We start from the raw sequence: 18,478 nt of genomic DNA, 5'->3' as shown, positions 1-18,478 counted from the left end.
AAGAATGATAAAGGTGATATCGCAGTTGAATGTTGAATACTTAAAGTGGTGTTAGGTCTAGAAATGAAGAGTACAGAGAGGAGTAAGCACTTCTGAGAGTATCAGGATTGTGGGATTGATTCCTCATTACTGATACATTATAATGTTATGTTTACATTCCATGACATCCCCCTATGTGCTTTCATTAAATTATATTCTTGTGTGACTATACTGCATGGGGCACTTGTGTTTCTATGGGGGTTTCACATCTTTTCTAGACTGATATCTGACTTTTGGACCTGCTACACTACCCTGGTTGACTAAAAACAGTTGCTACATAAGTTAAGCTTACACAAATAATTTTAACACTACTTCCCCATAGAAAAGTAAGTTGCCTATCTTGGTACTGAAACTGTGAATGTCTGCATGTAAAGCCAGGATTCTAACTGCTACACTATCTTGGCTTGAAACTTCAGCTGTATATTTGCATTTATCTCCTAGGGGATGCTTGAGCTATGCTAAGTGGATGGCCATAACGTGCACAGCTACTTAGCTAAGCTTAAACATTCCTTAGGCTTGAAAAAAATGTATATTATTTTCATATTATTATGTCATATAAGTGAGTCTTGTGTTCTGACAAGTCATTGAGGACTGCAATCATAAAATAATGGCATTCATTTGGCTTTCAGGCTTCTATCCTTCAGGGACTCCTGCTAATACATATCCTGTTATCTATCAACTTTCCAAGTGTGTGAGGGGAAATGTTCAGGCGTGTCCCTAATGTATTATGTATTCCCACCATCATTTGTGCCTTTGTTAACATGCACTGCTATAAGTGAATATTGACATATATTTGCTTTCAGACTTCTACCCTTCCATAATTCATGCTAATGCATGACCTGTTCTCTATCAACTTTCTCTGTTTGTGAGGGCTATATGTGTGTTTTCTCACTTTTGAGGGATTTATCCCCCGTTATGTGTGCATTTGCACACATTTCTTGCTTTTGCAGGTTGCAGAAGTGTCATACGGCACTTTAGCAATGCAGGGGGGGGTGTCACAGAACCTATCACATATGTGTGTGTCACAGAACCTGTCACACACCCACTGCATTGCTTTCCTGTTGCTGATGTATTTCAGTGTCCACAGACACTGAAATTATAATTTTTTCATTTCAGTGTCCGCAGGCACTGAAATGCTGGCATAATATTAGAGTAAAGCTCTAATATTATGCTAGTTCGGCTTAGAAAGTGCCGTATGGCACTTTCTGAGTGCAGGGGGCGTGTTTAGTGTCTGTGCACCACTTGGACATGCCCCCTGCACTCGTTCATAGTTCATGTCTGTATAGGAAGTACAGCAGCATGCCTTCATCAATATTCAAGGCACGCTGCTGTTCTAAATGGACGCAAACCACTCCGTGCAAGAACAGTCTTATTCTTGCACCAAGTTTGTTGAATCTGGGGGAAAGTCTTTTAAATGGTTTATTATGTTTCCCATAAAAATATCCTACTGTAAAAGTATAGGATTTAATGAACCATCATGTTATCCTACCCAATTTCTGAAAAAGTTCTTGAGCTCCTTCTGAAAGAATTGACCCCTAAACAAGCCTATCATTGTCTTGGTAGACCATTCTTTTGAAGTTGAAACCTTAGTATCAAGGGATTGTGATCTGAAAGTTTATTTGGCTTGATAGTTAGGGATAGGGTTACCACCTGTCCCACTTTGTGAGGGACAGTCCCTCTTTGGGCAGTTGTGTCCTGCGAAAAAACTGAAAAAATGGCAGATGTCCTGAGATTATTGTACGAAAATATTTCCTAAGTTTTCTTTCATAGTTTCATAAAACAGTTATTTTTTCTCTGAAACACCTAAATGTTATATGAAATAGCATAAGCAACTCAAATGCTACACAAATAAGCTTTTATTTTGGCAGAAAGGTGAAGTTCTATCATTTGTACTGGTCATGGGTATGTTATGTCCTGCTAATCTGACATTTCTACAGAAAATGTCCCACTTTGAGCATTTGAAAAGGGGGTAACCCTAGTTAGGGAACTTAGCAAATAAACATGCTCATTGAAAATTACAATATTATCAGTTCTAGAAAAATATGAAACCTAGGATGAAAACATAATTTTGAGGAGATATGCCCAATGAGCCATCAATATACCATCCCTATATAAATATACACAAGTAAGTGAGGTTTAGGAAAGGGTTTGAGTGTGTGTGTGTGTGTGTGTGTGTGTGTGTGTGTGTGTGTGTGTGTGTGTGTGTGTGTGTGTGTGTGTGCGCGTGTGCGAGTGCGTTTGGGTTAGGGTAGGGGTTAGGTAAGGGGATAGATGTAATGTTGCAAAAGTGTAGCTAGAAATAACTGAAAATAAAATGTCTCTTTCTGAAGTGTATGGGCAACATTTTTCAATGATATATGCGGGTGGTGAAGAGAACAGCTCAAGGTTTGAGTACAAAGTATAAATTTCTGGCAACACACCTGTAATGTTTGTAGTGTGTCTTAGTTGGTGTTTGTATGTTCAAGTTTGTCTTGTGTAGTGCTAGTGTTACAGGAAAGGTATTTTAAGGTAAAGTTCAGGGTTAGGGTTGGGTGCAGGGTTATGGTTAGAATGCATTTTGAGGGTGGTGGCCCCTCTGCCCACCTTAGTAATGCATGCTACCATTAACACTAACTCTGCTCCTGCCACAACCCTAGCCAGCACAGCAAATTAGCCATGTGCTCCTTCTCCCCCCCCCCTCTCTTTCTGTCTACATGCCAAGCAATTTGTTAAATCAGTCAGATGTGTACATCAGCACGGCCAGCCCTACCACACTGTGGTACTAAACATAGCCAAAAAGCTGTGCTCATCTACCAACATTTAAATTAGCACAGGGATGTGGGGTGAGGAGAGCCACTAGCTTCTAGGGATATGTGCTGTAATGGCAATTAAACTAGTACAGGGATGGGGGACCATTAGCCTCCAGGGATACTACACTTGTGCTGTAATGGAATACAAACTAGTACAGAGATGGGGGACCATTAGCCTCCAGGGATACTACACTTGTGTGTAATGGAATTCAAACTAGTACAGAGATGGGGGACCATTAACCACCAGGGATACTACACTTGTGCTATAATGGCACTAAAACTAGTATAGGGATTGGGGGGACCATTAGCCACCTGGGATACAACTCTTGTGCTATAATGACACTTAAACTAGTACAGGGATGGGGGGGGACATTAGCCATCAGGGATACCACACTTGTGTGTAATGGCACTTAAACTAATAGAGGGATGGGGGGGGGTCATTAGCTGCCAGGGATAAAACTCTTGTGCTATAATAGAAATTAAAATAATATGAGGGCTGGGGAGGACATTAGCCCCCTGAGATACTACATTTGTAGCATAATGCCACTTAAATTAGTACAAGGATTGGGCAGGTAGGGGAATTTATTTTATTTTATTAATTTTGAAAGTCTGACTTGGAACGAAGCCAAGAAATCAGCCAATGATTTGAGTATTTTCCTCTTCACATGTAACATGTCTCTAAATTGAAAAACACCACACTTTGACAGCAGGGTGTTTTTAACACAAACCATACTCCTTTAAATGAAGTGTTTTCAAGGCAACACGCCTCTATTAAGACAGTAAAGAGAACATCAAAACATGAGAAAATCTGCCACAGAAGGACATAATAACCTGTCTTACTCCTCATATCACAGACATTATAACCACCACTGCAGGAAGGTTTCCATTCAGCACCCTCCTATATTAAGCTGGCTGCTTAGTCAAAGGAATGATCAGTTGATAATGTTAAACATAATAACATTTACAAAATCCAGATTGAGGTACTATCTGTTCCTGTAAAACATGAGGAAAAAATTACTGCTAACCCCCACCCTCACAAAATTTAGTTAAAACATATTGCCTTCCTCAGCTTTATATCACTAAGTTGCTGTTTTTAGCTATGTTAAAATCCATTTCTTGACTAAAAAAAATAAATATGACCAGCCAAATGAACCACATAAAAATTAGCACATCAACCATTAAAGTTTATAATCATTCTTCATTTAGACTGGAAAAAAGGAAAGCAGGCTAATGCTATTACAATACACTGCATTTTAATACATGCACAAAACATCTCCAAAACCTTGGGCTACAAAATATCAACCCTATTCCAAAATTTATATGATGAACATCTTCTTCCCAAAGATTAAAATTACACTTCTCAGCATCTTTTCCATCAGGTGCCTACCTCTGTTTTGTAACTGTATCAGACGTTAACAACTGCCAAACTTCTGGAGACCAGCAAAATACAGCGTGATATTGTGCACCTGTCAGCACCTAATACAATCCTCCAAATGTGGGCTCTGTCCATAAACTACACCTGCATGATGCATAGGTCTGTTTATTTATTGATTTCATTTGTTTACTAGGAAAACCTGAATGGCTCATTAAAAAATCTTTTCAGTGGATGCCCGGGGAAAAAAGTTCCTTACGTATTGTATGTCTTAACGAAAGATATACACAGTTATTCACCTTAGAGATAAACTCACTAGTTTAACATGTATTAACAATACAAGTACATTTGCATAAATGGGTACATTAGAGAAATCTCCAGTGGTTATGTGTATATTAATACTCATTTAATAGTACATTTATATTATAGGTTCATAGGTTGGTACTGGGCTATCTGCCCGAAGGCATATATTTTGTCCAGCCACGTGGTGCGGTATTTACCACCCCTTCAGTAGTTCCCTAGACCATTGTACTAGCAGCTAGTACCCTTGGCCCCTATCTAGTAGTGCTGTTGGTGTGATCCCCGGTGTGAACTTTCTGTTACCCATCCACTCATCAAGGTTCCTTTTGAAGAGTGATAGTGAGGGGCTCTGTCTTATGTAGATCGGGATCCTGTTCCATAGTAAGGGAAGTCTCTGCGAAGGGAATCTATCCCTCCAGCATGTTCTATTCATTGTTGTGTTGAGGTTTATATCCCTAGAGCGTGTAGCTCAAGTAGATTTGGTTTTGATAAGATGGAGCATGTTCAACAATTCTGGGTTGGACATGGCTCTGTATGTTAGACAGAGATCGCCTCTGAGAAAGCGGTATGCAACAGAGAACAGTCTTAGCTTTTTCAATCATGCTGCATAGGGCAACTGTTTGAGGCCAGTAATTCTCTTGGTTAGGTACCTCTGTGGTCTCTCCAGCTGCTGGAGATGTCTAGCCAGGTACATTCCAATTGGTGCATTGTACTCAATAATGGGTCTGATGAGGGAAGAGTAGAGGGGCACCATTACATCCTTAGATCTTGATGTGAACCCTTTCAAGATCAGATGGGTCACATAGAAGGATTTTCTAACCACTTTGGCAACATGGTTATCAAAGGAAAGCTGACTATCTACTTGGGTCCCTAGATCCCTTATTTCTTCTTCAGATTTCAGGGGATTACCTCCTATGTTGTAGTTTGCGGGTACTCTGTTTTTTCCAAAAGGGATTATTACACTTTTTTTTGCATTTAGCTTGAGACCATGGCTTTGACACCATGCATCAGTCTCATTTAGGCTCTTCTGAAGGATCTCCATGTCGGCCGGAGACTCTATTAAACTTAATCAGCCACAGCCCTTCCGTGCTTGCCTGTACTTCTGAGAAGTATATGCCAAACAGGAGGATATAAATCTCACATCGAAAAATAGGAAAGAGTGCAGCTGATTAATACTAACTGAGTTACAAGGAAGACAGAGGAAAACATAACATGTATTGTCCCTCAAATGGTTTACTTTTACACATGTTTTAGTAAACTGTTTTATTCACTGCATGCATGAGTTTAGCATACTCTTAAAATAAAAAAACTAAAATGCCTCAAAACACCTCAGTCATTAAAATCTTCCAAATATTTTCATACTTTCACTAAACAGAAACATAATGCAAATAATACTTTTATTTTTCATAGGTTCATAGGTTCATAGGTTCATACTAGGCTATCTGCCCAAGGGCATTTATAAGCCTAGCCCATAGTTATGTGGCTTTCGCCACCCCTTTAGTTTGAATAAAACTATGCCTATTATTTTGCTGTGCCTCTGTCAAGCAGTGACACTGAAGTAATCCCTGGGGTATATCTGCGATCTCCCATCCATTGGTCAAGATTCCTCTTGAACAAGGCCAGCGAGGTGCTCTGCCTCACATGTACCGGGATTTTGTTCCACAGCATAGGGAGTCTCTGGGTGATGAATCTGTCCCTCCAGCTCGTTCTATTAATAACCGTGTCAAGGTTTAAGTCTCCGCCCTTGTGGTTCTGAGGGATCTAGATTTTTTGAGGTGAAGCATATTCATCAAATCTGGGTTTGACATGGCCTTATATGTCAGGCACAGGTCACCTCTGAGCAAGCGGTATGAGACTGAATAGAGCTGGAGTTCTTTCAGTCGGGCAGCATAAGACATATTTTTGAGACCCTTTATCCTTTTGGTGAGGAACTTTTGGGGCCTTTCCAGCTGCTGCAGGTGTCGGGTCAGATACATTCCGAATGGGGCATTGTACTCAATCATAGGTCTAATGAGTGATGAGTACAGGGGGACGATGACCTCCCTTGATCTAGATGTGAATCCCTTCATGATCAGGTGGGCAATGTAGAAGGTTTTCCTAACTACTTTAGCAACATGAGTGTCAAACAAAAGGCTACTGTCAACCTGGGTCCCCAGATCCCTGATGACTTCTTCTGTGCTCAGTGCATTGCCACCTATATGGTAGCTAGGGGTAACCTTGTTTTTCCCGAAGGATATGACTATGCATTTCTTGGCGTTTAACTTTAGGCCATGGCTCTGGCACCAGTTATCCATTTCTGTGAGGCCCTTCTGAAGGATATCTGTGTCAGATGTGTTTTCGACTATGGCGCCCAGTTTGCAGTCATCTGCAAACTTTGTCAGCCATAACCCTCCTGTGTTTGCTTGTACTTCAGAAAAGTAGATGCCGAACAAGAGTGGACCCAGGACTGAGCCCTGTGGGACACCACTTGTGACAGGCCTTGAGTCTGACATGGCTCCAGCAACTCTGACCCTGTGGGTTCTGTCACTTAGCCAGTTTGCAACCCATCTTGTGATGTATGGGTTTACATTCAAGCTGATGAGTTTTTCGATGATACCTGAGTGGGGTATTGTGTCGAAGGCCTTTGCCAGGTTGAGGTAGGCTGTATGGACTGCCTTTCCCTCATCAATGGCCTTGGTGACTGTCTCGAAAAAGTCAACCAAGTTTAAAAGGCATGATCTGCCTTTGACAAAGCCAAACTGGGTTGGATCCAAAGTCTGCAAGTTCCCTATGTCTTTATTTATGAGTTCCATTATGATCCTCTCCATGGCTTTGCAGATAAGGCTTGTCAAGCTAATGGGATGGTAATTTCCAGGGTCGGTGGAGGCACCGCCCTTGTGAAGTGGGACCACAGTCGCCGTGCGCCACTCCTTGGGTACGTATCCTGAGGTGAGGCTAAGATTAAACAGCTGCCCTAACTGCGGGTTTAATTCCTCATTGAGTTCGTGGAGCACACAGCCGGCGACACCATCCGGTCCCATGGATGCTGTGTTTTTTGCCTTGGGAGAGCAGTTCTCACCTGGGCGTTGGAGATGTTTGGGGGGGCTACAATCCTCTGGTATAGATATCTCTCCTTTTGGGGAGAAGTTTGCACTGAACCTGTCAGCCAGTATGTTGGCAATGTGTGTAGGTTCAGTAATCTTCACATCATTTTGAACTAATTCTGAGCATATCTGGGAGTTTCCTCCTAGGTTTCTAACATAGCTAAAGAAGGCCTTATGATTGTCTTTTGAGTCCTTGGCGATTTTTCTCTCAAAATTTGCCTTGGATGATTTTATGAGAGCTCTTAGTTTTTTACTTATAATGATCAAAGGTGTCTTACCTTTCAAGGATTTTGCTCTATCCTGTAGTAGCTTCCTCCTTTTGTTGTAGAGCTTGTTTATGGCTGGGGTCCACCAGACTGGACGCTTGCCTTTGGTACAAAGAGTCTTAGTTTTGTTTGGGATTGCCTGATCCATGCAGTCCTGTAGGTGCTGGTAGAAGGCATTTGTAAGTGATTCAGCGGTTTGAGTAATGTTTACCACTGGCTCAGGGGCCTTAAAGGAGACCACACTAGTTTTAGAAGTGTGAAGTCGGCTTTTGAGAAGTTTTTCACTGTGGTCTTTTTATTTCAGGTGGGGGTGGGATGAGGACCTCCAGCGAGATTAGTTTATGATCTGATCTCACCAGTGAGGGTATACTTCCGGTGTTGAACATTGTGATCCCATGTTCGTGATGATGAGATCAAGTATGTTTTCTCCTCTTGTGGGGATGGTGACTAGTTGTTCCATGGCATTTGAGTTTATGAACTCCAGGAACCTTTGGGCTAGAGTGTTTGGGCTTGAGTAGTGTTCCCAGTCTATATTAGGGTAGTTGAAATCACCTAGTATGATGGTGTTTGGAGATACATTTATCCCCTCCAATGTTTTCAGGAAGGCCATGTGAGGTTCCTGAGTTTGAGAGGGTGGCCTGTAACATGCTACAAATTGCAGAGCAGTCTTGCCTATGGTTAATTGCACCTGGATGGTCTCCGATGCATCGTGCATTGCCACCAACCTTGAGGTGTGGGTGTCCTTTATGAATATGGACACCCCCTCCTTTCTTGGTGTTGTCTGGATTTTGTGGCCGGAACGCATGATATGAGGTGAAACCTGATAGTGCTGGGGTGCTCTCAGGAGCCTTGAACCAGGTTTCTGTCACAGCACAGACATCGATGTTCTCCATACTGAGAAGGGCCTTGAGTGCGTGCATCTTGAGATTGAGACTTCTGGCATTGAGCAGCATTACCCTTAGTTTTTTTCCTTTTTTGTGTTCTAGGGTGGTAGGTTTAGAATTTGAGCCTTGCCTAACAAAGGCACTATGGGGGTGGCAAGAGCCTTTGCCAATATCCGGAAGCCTAGGGGTGACAGGTGCAAGCCGTCCCTTGTGAAGCAGCGTGGCTTGTCCAGCATGTCATCCCAGGCAGACAGACATTGGATCCCCTTTGAATGACACCAGAATTTAAGCCAATTATTAAAGCTGATCATCTTATCACTGTATTGTGGCATCATTCTAGGTGAAGGTAAGATACTGCTCATGGTCAGGGTCATACCTGCCTGGGCTACATAATCAGAGAGCTCCTCAATGTCTCTTTTCATGTAGTCCAAGGAGGTACGTCTCAGGTCGTTGACACCAGCGTGGACAATGACTGAGTCGTATTTGTACCTGCTGTTGAGAGACCTGAGTGCTTGCGTTATGTGGCAGATTCTAGCGCCCGACAGGCAGCTTACTGTGACCTTCTCCTTACTCAGTCTCATGAGCGGGATGTCAGTGTGTCTGACTATGGAGTCACCTATGACAAGTATGTTTGGTGTTGTATTTGGCCATAAGGGCAGTGACTGCTTTGCACACTGATTTTGTTGTTTATGTGTTGTTTGTGTGGTGTATTGAGTTTGCAGTTGCTTGGGTGTCTGCTTTGGAGGCCTCTGCTGTTTAGGTAAATTTTTACTCAGAGCCTCCGAGTATGTCTTAGTGTGTTTATGTGTTTGATTCAGTGGTGTGGTTGAGTTATGTGAGACTGGTATTGTGGTGTGTGTAGTTGCCTTTTCCTCCTGCCTGGTCTTGCCAGTCCTGAGTTGAGAGAGCTCAGCCTCCAGTCTGCCTAAATAGCTGCATCTCTCACAAGTGTTAGTGTTACGTGGGAGGAGGAGAGGGTTGTCCGTGTACATGAGGCAATTGTAACATTGTCTCAGAATTCCCAGATTCACCAACTGGGCAGGAGAGGATGCCAGCATCTGACCCTTCGACATGCTAGAAAGAATTATGAGTTGGTATGAGACAGAAAAGTAGTGGGTTTAGCAGGGAAGTGGGCACTCCTGGGGGGTTTTACTAGTGAGAGATTTGTATAATATAGGAGTGCTTGACCTGCAAAGAGAATGCTTATAAGACAAGGGATATGCTTATAAGACAAGTGCTGAGCTTTTTGAGAAGAAAAAGCTATTTGGAACAAGTGCTGCACTTTTTAGTGAAGGTGTAAACTGTTTAGGTTCCTAACAGAGCAGTTCTAAGGGAAAAATTGAAGAACAGACTTTCTGAAGCCAGAAAGAGTTTAACCTTGTTTAACCAGTGCTGCCCGATGCTGCTCTAGTGGCAACTCCGCGCTAAAGCACGTTAAAGCGTGCTTGATAGCAGGGGCTGGAAAGATGCAGGAATAAACCCAAAACGGACAATAAAACTACAGTTTCAAGTCAGTAACCACCTCTACGGGGGGGGGGCAGGGAAGCTGCTCAATGTTATTCACTGCCACTGATCAACAGAGAGACCCTCCTTCAGCCCAAGCAAAAATGGCCTCACAGAAACTTTCAAACAGTTCAGGAACAGCAAGCCTGTAACTGAACTTTTTTAACTCTCAGAAAAGTGGGAAAAAAGCAAGATTTTTTTTTGTTTTGTTTTTTACAGAGATAGCAGAGGTTCACAAGTAATATCAAGTTATAACAGTGCAGTAAATGATCCCACACAAGAGTGCTAGGTCAAGGACAGAAAATATGCAAGTTTTAAGAAAAAAACAATTTAAAATTAAGTTCAAACAGGAAATTCAGCAAACAGCTTTTGGTTGTGCTCTAAATACAGCTACTAATACAGAAATCAAGTTTAACAAGCCAGAAAATGCTCAAGCTAGGCAGCTATGCAGAAAAACTTAGCAAATAAACAGAGAAAAAATACTTAAAATCTCAAAAGTGGCTCCCTTCTTCTCTCAGCGTTTTTTCCTCTTGGAGGGTGATTCACCAACAGCCAACAAGCCTGAAAAGACACCCAAACCACGAGGCAACTAGGTTTTAAGAGAGGAAGATGAAGGAGTTTTGGAAATGACCCCTAGTGGCCAATAAAACTATAGTTTCAAGTCAGTAACCACCTCTACGGGGGGCAGGGAAGCTGCTCAATTTTTATTTTTAATTCTTCTTATTTCATATTCTTCTATATATAAACAATGACACACACCCACCACTGCCCTTTAATTAGCCTTAAAATCCATATTTGGGCAGTTTTACAAACGTGCCCCCTCACGTCTGTTGTTTAATTACCAAATCATGACAGAAGTCTGACCAATAAGAACACATTTTCCTCTCCAACATCGTTTTTCTAAAGACTTAATACATTTCAAGCATCTTCAGGGTTAGGTTAGCAAAACTTCTATAGTCCCAGCCTACTATGCCCCTGAAGGAACTACAGCCCCCTATTTCTGTATCATCGATACAATCTGGAGTAGCCTGCCTTAACTTTTTTTTGTATACATCTTTTTTTGCCTCATACCTGCCAACCATTAATTCTCCATTACTGAAGTTCAGACTATCCATACGGTTGGAGCGTTCCACCAGATATGGGAAAGATAGAGTCATCAAGTGGGTCACCATACAGACAGCCAAGAGTGTTTTTTCCCCTTACAAGTAACCTGGCTACATGGATATTACTTCTGTACTTCTGCAAACCTCACTGCCTTGGTGAGAGTTCACAAGGTGGTGTCTTCATGAGCTGAAAGCCTACCTCCGGTGCACACATTTGCATCGCTGTCCCCCCTCCAAGTCATTGTGGTAATGGCTCATCCTGCTTTGTCCACCCTACCTCAGGCAGTGGCATGCCTGCCCTCCCTTGCCAGCTTTGTCAAGTGACCACTCCACTGAATAAACTGTTACCTGGAGCACAGTTATGGCTTTATCCCTGTATGCCACTCCAATTAGTTTAATGCCACTGCTTTAACCTTTTTTCTGTATACTCAGGAGAAAGAAAGACTACTGTCCCTCCAAGAAGATGCAGTTGAAGCTGGGCTGAATAGTACAGGTGCCTGATTGCAAATATTTGAAGCAGATGGAAATGCTGCATGTCTGCTGTGAGTTTCTATCAAATAATCATGGCTATGCCACACCCTGCCATCTCTCACCTTGATATTCTTCTCAGATGATCAAAAATAGTGTGATGACCCACCACTGGACCAGTAATCAAGGAGTCTCAGTCCTCACCACTTGCAACAGTGGGGGGACATACACTGGGAGGATAACAAGTATACCTACAGTATTTCCAAATGCAGCTATTTGCATCAAGTGCAATTTCCCTTAAGAGCACACAGAGATCTCACAGTCAGTCTGAGACTGGTTTCTCTTTCTTTTTCCAGATCCCCAATAAGACTTCGCACTGCCACAGCTATAGATCTGAGATCTCAGCTGAGTGACCAAGCCAAGGCCTCCAGCACCCTCTCTGTCCAACCAGTGCTTTGTATCCCTGCCCAGGTAGCTGACACACACACTCTCTGAGGTTTGATTTATACACACACACACACACACACACACACACACACACACACACACACACACGCACACACACACACACACACACACACACACACACACACACACACACACACACTCCAGGAAGAGGCTGGCACACATTTATTAGCTATTCCCTCTTCTGCCCAGACTATAAGGTAGTTACCACTGCCACCAGTCAGCTCCTTAGCAGCTGCTTTAAGGACCTTAACAAAGGGTTCCCAACCTTACTGTGTAATATTAATATTAATACAAATGGTAGTTTGACCAAGAGCAAGGCTATTAAAAGTGCCCCCCACAGTGTCACCAAATAAATACGCAAGTACTCTCAAAACTTAAATATCTCTACATACATCAGCCAGAATGAAACGTTTAAATAAATGTAATAATAAAAGAAAATACTCAGTATATATTCACAGAGACATCAGAGTTCAGAATCACAGAAAATATTTAAAACAACATTGTAGGACATTCTCAAATAAATAAATAAAAATATCTAAACTAAGCTTCACTATATTCCTGACTGAATCTAAGAGAATTATTATAATATACTAGTTAACTTACTTAATTAGAGCAAGGCAGATGTTGTGGTGAATGGTTCTTGCCAGGTCCAAGACAGAATATAGAATGCTCTGTCTCACTAAGAGATTCCTCAAATTAATATCTCAAATATTACTGCTGGGATAGCTTGCAGAATGACATAATTTGTAGTCATCTGACTCTAGGTCCCAGATGAAATCCCCACTGCTGATAGCTTGGCAGTATTTAGCATCTACCTGTGAAAATACATAGACCTCAGATATTTAGCTGTTGGAAGTCATAAAACAGTTATATTCCTCTACATTTCAAGACTAGCAATTATCCACCCTAAAGACAATACAGAAAGCTTTTCAGCACAGACTCTTTATCTGTGGCCTAGCCTATAAAGTAATTTAATTTCAGATATTTTCCTAACATTTGCCGGACTGAGTTAACCACCAGTTGCCTCTATTAACATATACAGATAAACAGTTACAATAGTGCATGTACATTTCTCTTCTTTTCCAGCAGGAAACACTGTGGTTACATTTTAAGCATAAGCACTTTATAAAATACATTTTAACACACATGTCTGTACAAACATGTTTGATATACAGATGATATACAGTTCTAATACAGTTGTAATACAAGCATCTTATATAAATCATGTTGATATTCACAAATGACATATAATTATTTAGAAAATTCCAGATAGTTCTGGCAGAATCCCACCTTGTCACAAATAGATACAAAATTCTCCTTTTGTGATTAAGTTTCTAGTCTAATAAGCACAGCTCTTACTATTCTGATTCTGAAATGCTGTGGTAGAAAAAAATGTGTGTTGTCCCATAATAACATTCTCCACCAATAGGTCAGTCCATTCCATTATTTTATTTTATACACACTGCAGACAGTCTGTACCTTCCATTCACTTTGGGATTCCTGTAAATCTGAAGTTCTTCCTGTGGCCCCTGTCCTCCATATCTGTGAGACAAGCTTCCAACAATTCCATGTACAATTCTGTCCTCCTAAACTTGTGCTGGGTATCTCTCATTTCAATGTCCACTTCTACTGGTCAACCAGAGTGTGCACAGACAGAATGTTCTGTGTCACAAGTTTTAGTTTAAGGCTGCTATATAAGTCAGACAGTGTATTATTAATTTTTAGCAGAAGTCACTGAAGTGAAAGTCTTTGTTAGTATCTTCTGATGCTGCCTTCTCCATCTATAGCACAACACCCAGAGAAACACACACACTCTTTCTCACTGTCTCTCTCTCTCTCTCTCTCTGACGTGGTGTAGGCTCATGGATTCACAGCATTCATCATTGTTGATTTAACTTCTATAGATACACTCTGCTTGAGCATTTTGGTTGCATTAATCACACTAGGATGACAAACATTGTACACCTGTATCTTATAAGGTCTGACAGCAGACATTAGATGGTTTATTTGAACACATTTTGTGTGGGGGAGGGTGGAGCTCCTTCACCATACACCGTACATGCTCTCCTTCTCAACCAGAAATCCCAATAAAAGCAAAATAAATATACAGATAAAGCACAGATAATGAGAACAGTATAGCAATATATATGAGAAGTACAGTAAACTCGCAGTTAACCGGAACTCAAGCAACCGGCAAAAATAATTGAAGAAATACAGTACAATTTTCATGTGTTGCACTTTTTGTCTCCCCCAGAAACATACCTTATGTTTTTAGAGTTTTAGAGGTTTTAAAAAGGAAGATAGGAATAAATTCCCTCTCTCCCAATCTGAGAACAAGAGAAACCTAACAAACAGTATAGGGTACAGTAGGCCTATTTTTAATAGTAACTCTCAAGCAACCAGAAACTACAGTTATCCTGCATCTACCAATCCCCATGGGCGCCGGTTACCTGAGAGTTTACTGTATAATGTTTGTTAATGTTAATTTCTTAATGCAGCTTAATTACTTTTGTATAAATGTAAATTTGCCTATGTCACAAGTGATAATTCAATAAACGTGTTTAAAAAATGTTTGTGAAACCTCTTGGCCTGCCAAATTTTGAAAGAGACTGACACTTAATATAAGCTCATTGTGAAAGAAGTGAGTAGTCCAATTTCAGAACTGCATAACAGCATTAAACATAACAAGACATGAATGCTCAGATTTTAGTTGTAAACCCAGGTATTATTATTTATTTATAGTTATCCATGCAGGTGGCCCTGATCCATAGATCATTTTCAGTCATTGCATGCACAGGGACACTACAAATATTTCATTTGCAAAGGCAGTCAGGGTGCACACTGAAATATACAGCAAGGTGAAAACAGTCTGCAGATTCATAAAATCTTAAAGAAACACTTAGATATTCTTAACAATACTGGCAATGCTGAGAATGAGTAACTGGAAATACTGTTCTAAGGAACATAGCAGTTAGTTATGCAATATCTCTAAAGCACTTACATTCATAAGAAGAGTTAACTATATTTGTATGCAGTAGGTTGGTGCTCGGCAAATATCTACTTTATGAGGGGAAATTATTCTAAGTGGCATTGCTCGCTTTAGAAAATTCCTTCCACTAATTATAAGATGAAAGGAATGCCTAATAATAGTGAACATTCCTTGTTTTTGGGATTTGTGCCCTCTGGTGGTGAGCCAATTGCTTCCCTACCATACTGGTTCAATCCTACCCTAGCCAGTCCAGGAAGCCCACAATAACTCCATCATGGCCCCATTCTGAAAAAGAAGCCCCTGCACTCAGGACGGCATACTGAGGGTTTGTTCTGCAGGACAAGCCTTGTATAGGGAAATCAGTTAGATGGGGTGAGGAGAATGGCACCCTCTGGCCGTAACCAGGGACATACATAGGAGCCTGGAGTATGACAGGACTGATCAGCTAAGGAATATAATATAAAGCAGGACTACAAGATAGATGGCCACTTATATTTAGCAAGTTAAACAGAACAGCCAGGACAAATGTACAGTATGAAGCGTACTGAGAAAAATAGCTAGAAACAGCGAAGTTACAGACATTAACATAGAAATCAAGATACAGATTAAAAGTCGTGTAACAATGGCAGGGTGGCTGAGACACATATGAATCTAGGAAAGTTGTTAAACTTTCTGAGATCTGTTGACATTTCTGAAATTCAAGTGAAGAACCTTCTATTCACATTTAGATTGAGACAAAGAAGACTGATGGGTGCAAACAAGAGAAGTATTCAGCAAGGAAAGGCAAGGCATAGTGGAATAAGCAAACAGAAAAAAAATGCATACAAATGGCACAGAAGAGAAACAAAGTTGCAAAACACTATGCATGCATTGTGGTGGCCAGTATCTTCATAAAGGAACAGTGTCCAGCTCTAGGAGAAGTATATGGAACACACAAGAAAAATAATCATTTTGCCAAATATAAATAAGTAGAAATACAAACAGCAAGTCATAGCATAAAACTATAGGCCAAAGAGGTGAAGTGAGCCAATCAGGCAGCACAGCAATATGTATGCAAAGACATTACATGGCAATGACAGTAGAGCAGAATTCACTTATACTATACTGACAAGTTTAGCTTTATTGGCCTAATTGCACCACTAATTCCAAAACATCGAAGGCACAAGGAAAAACTTCACAAATAAGGTGACCACACCACTAGTACCATTAAGACTTAAAAAAAGTAAAAAGGTTGTGGGCATTCAGAGGCCATGTAGCTGAAATACAGGCCCCCCACTGTAGGGAATTTATTTATTATTTATTTATTTATTTTATTTTACATTTGTTGACTGGGATAGTCCAAGTGGATCCATGTCCATTTTCAGCGGAGGCCCGGGGAGAAAAGCTCCAAACTTACAAACAGATAAAGACAAGCAAGTTATTGTATATGCACAAACATACCTTATTAACATACAAGTTACATTCTCACATTTCAAGCCTATGAAGAATACATTTTATATTCAGAAATATATACAGATATGTTACAGTTTCTCTTATCAAACCTATTGGTGTATCTATATACAGAGTATCTACAAAGATGTTACAGTTTCTCTTTTCAAACCTTTTAGTATAAGAGATAAATCACTGTGAATAAAACTTGCAGGGATATGGAAGTAGATGAGGCTTACACAGTGAAGACACTAGCTTGGCTGGGTCTTTCTTAATTTTTAGTTATCAGTTAACACAGCAGGCTAATTCAAAGGTTTTATATGACATATGTACAGGTTTTGGATCCCATTTTGTACTTTGAGAAGCAACGTTGTAATGTAACATTATCTGCAAGATAACAGCAATGAAAATGATACAAGGATGTAAACCTTAACATATGAAAACAGTGCAAGAAACCAGAGGTCACAGCAAGCCCACACAGACAAAATAGTAAAGTACTACATATGAAAACAGTGCAAGAAACCAGAGGTCACAGCAAGCCCACACAGACAAAATAGTAAAGTACTACATATGAAAACAGGGCAAGAAACCAGAGGTCACAGCAAGCCCACACGGACAAAATAGTAAAGTGCTACATATGAAAACAGTGCAAGAAACCAGAGGTCACAGCAAGCCCACACAGACAAAATAGTAAAGTACTACATATGAAAACAGTGCAAAAAACCAGAGGTCACAACAAGCCCACACAGACAAAATAGTAAAGTGCTGCATATGAAAACAGTGCAAGAAACCAGTGGTCACAGCAAGCCCACATGGACAAAATAGTAAAATACTACATATGAAAACAGTGCAAGAAACCAGAGGTCACAGCAAGCCCACACAGACAAAATAGTAAAGTGCTACATATGAAAACAGTGCAAGAAACCAGAGGTCACAGCAAGCCCACACAGACAAAATAGTAAAGTACTACATATGAAAACAGTGCAAGAAACCAGAGGTCACAGCAAGCTCCCACAGACAAAATAGTAAAGTGCTACTTATGAAAACACTGCAAGAAACCAGAGGTCACAGCAAGCCAACACGGACAAAATAGTAAAGTGCTACATATGAAAACAGTGCAAGAAACCAGAGGTCACAGTAAGCCCAGACAGACAAAATAGTGAAGTGCTACATATGAAAACAGTGCAAGAAACTAGAGGTCACAGCAAGCCCACACAGACAAAATAGTAAAGTGCTACGTATGAAAACAGTGCAAGAAACCAGAGGTCACAGCAAGCCCACATGGACAAAATAATAAAGTGCTACATATGAAAACAGTGCAAGAAACCAGAGGTCACAGCAAGCCCACACAGACAAAATAGTAAAGTGCTACATATGAAAACAGTGCAAGAAACCCGAGGTCACAGCAAGCCCACAGACAAAATAGTAAAGTGCTACATATGAAAACAGTGCAAGAAACCAGAGGTCACAGCAAGCCCATACAGACAAAATAGTAAAGTGCTACATATGAAAACAGTGCAAGAAACCAGAGGTCACAGCAAGCCCACACAGACAAAATAGTAAAGCGCTACATATGAAAACAGTGCAAGAAACCAGAGGTCACAGCAAGCCCCCACAGACAAAATAGTAAAGTGCTACATATGAAAACAGTGCAAGAAACCAGAGGACACAGCAAGCCCACACAGACAAAATAGTAAAGTACTACATATGAAAACAGTGCAAGAAACCAGAGGTCACAGCAAGCCTACACAGACAAAATAGTAAAGTACTACATATGAAAACAGTG

This window comes from Protopterus annectens, chromosome 15.part0 (genome assembly GCF_019279795.1).
Source record: "Protopterus annectens isolate FY-2018-M chromosome 15.part0, PAN1.0, whole genome shotgun sequence".
Taxonomy (NCBI): Eukaryota; Metazoa; Chordata; order Ceratodontiformes; family Protopteridae; genus Protopterus; species Protopterus annectens.
The sequence above is the reverse complement of the archived record's forward strand: the minus strand, read 5'-3'. Positions refer to the sequence as shown.